General features: G+C 58.5%; 1 protein-coding gene across 1 annotated transcript in view; it reads left to right on the top strand.

Moving 5' to 3' along the window:
- LOC113209385 (S-antigen protein-like) overlaps nucleotides 1–2,109 on the top strand; it is a gene marked incomplete at its 3' end in the record, with an annotated part of 5,386 nt that overhangs the window by 2,115 nt on the left and 1,162 nt on the right.

The raw sequence follows: 2,109 nt of genomic DNA, 5'->3' as shown, positions 1-2,109 counted from the left end.
TTTAGACATAGGTAGTATTTTTTCTCGATTTTTTTTTTGTTTTCTTCTTTACGGACCTCTCTGCTCATTTTCGGTAAACCTATTACAGAACATTTGAGGAAAGTCTCATTTTCCTAAACGATTCGGAAGAACTACAAAATATTTTTGCCGAGTACACGACCGGTGCTGGCGCCTTCGGTGGATCATCCTCGCTGAACGCGTCGTTGGCGCCAATGCGGACGCTGCGGGCCGCGGTGCCGGCGGGGCGGGCAGGGGGTTTCTCTCTCTCCCTATCGCGGCCGCGGGGAGTAACGGATGTGCATCTCTCAAATGATTTCTGATTGATTTCTCTCTCCTCCCCGCGCACGCTCGATTGGCGCATTCAGTCGCGCGGGAAAGGAAAGAAAAACTCGTCATTATCCGCAATCACGCGCGGCGGAGCCTAGGCGGTGCGGAGGGAAGGAGGACGACGCCAATAGATCTGCAGAGCCGAGCTTCTCACATCGGCAGCGTCGTTTAGGGCAATGTTGGTCCGCAGCGGGCCGTCCGCTGTGCGGGCTGCTGTGCTGGGTAGACCCCGGAGAATTTCGCAGGTATACCTCACCGCATGCTACCATGTGAGCGGGCTTGCCTACCTGAGGAGAACAGGGGGTACCTACCTACCCCGACTCTACCGATGGCGAGAGACGACTGACCGGCATAAAAATTAAAAGCTGTCACTAATAACTCTCAGCGGGCCATGGAGGCATTTGAGGCATTTTTCGTGTCGTCAGAGAGCTCGCATTTCTTTCAGTTTGAACATAACTTCTTGTCCGTTTGCTCATCATCCCTCAACCATATCGTCTCCAGCGGCGCCAGCTTTTATACGCTAGACGCTCACATGGTACATATGAAATCACAACCAACAATAGCTCGAGTTTGATTAAATGCTCCGGGCGGCTGGTCGTTGCCTGCTCCTGGAAGGCAAACACACCTGCCCCGCACCCCGCACCCCGCCTCCCTTCCCCTCGGCGGGTCCCAGGCCAGCGTGGGAGGCGCGGCCGCACGGCCTGCACCTCCGCTCTGCATAGGCCAAAGGCGCCGACTGGACTATTGGCAGAACCCGCCGTCTATTTCCAGGTAGCATCCCGAGAATGGCTCGGCCGACCTGCCGGGCCCTGCAGGTCGGGCGTGGCGTGGCGCTAATGGCATGCATACTACGTGAGTTGGGTACACTGCTCCGTGCATCCGTGGCAGGTGGAAGGGAATCCCAAACTCGGGCAGAAGAGTCGGGTGCGGCGGAGGCGTTTCCCGGCGGAGGGATCCAGTGCGGGAGACAAGAAGAGGGGAGAGAGAGAGAAAAAACACGAAGAAACAAACGATACGCACTGCTCTCGTATAGCCGCGCGAGGAATTGTTCGACGAGACAAGCCACGCCGCGCGTTCGTGTGGCGTGTGAAAGCCGAGCGAAAGCCTCCCATGTCCATCCTCTGTTCTTCTCTTTTCCATTGACTTGACTAACTGGCCGAGCGCAAACCTCACATATATGATATGACAGCCAGCCGGAGCGAAAGCCTCCCATCCCATCTCGTGCCACGACCGCCCACGCCCTCCGGCTCCAGACTAGCGAAAGCCCCCCCCCCCTACTCCCGCCCAGGACCCTCGGAAGGACGAAGGGCGATGCATTAAGTCAGCAGCGAGCCCTTCATTATCTCGGAAACAGGCGAACAAATAAACGCATCGCTCTGAGCTGTGTAATGAATGTAGTCGTCGCGATGGGTAGACCACATTCTTCTCATTGCTCGTCCCTGTTCTGTCTTGTCCTGCGCGCCGCGCGCCCGCGGCCCGGTGGGACCCGGCGGGGCGAGGCGACCCGCGAACCACCGACGGCGGCGGCAGCGCGGCAGGCCGCTTCTGCCCCTGTCTCTCTCCCTCTGTCTCTGCTTCTCCCCCCCCCCCTCTCTCTCTCTCGCTCTGTGTGTGTCTCTATCTGTCTCTGTCTCTCCCCCCCTTCCCCCCAGTCTCTCCCTCTCTCTCTCTCTCCGCTTCTCTGTGTCTCTCTCGGATGCACTTCGTTTCCCGCACCCTAAGAGTCCTCGTGAGACCCAACAGCCTGTCACGCCCTGCCACAGCACAGCACGCCCCGCCCCG

Source organism: Frankliniella occidentalis, unplaced genomic scaffold, assembly GCF_000697945.3.
Source record: "Frankliniella occidentalis isolate FOCC.00 unplaced genomic scaffold, Focc_3.1 Scaffold103, whole genome shotgun sequence".
NCBI classification, from domain to species: domain Eukaryota; kingdom Metazoa; phylum Arthropoda; class Insecta; order Thysanoptera; family Thripidae; genus Frankliniella; species Frankliniella occidentalis.
This window is presented reverse-complemented; position numbering and strand designations above follow the sequence as displayed.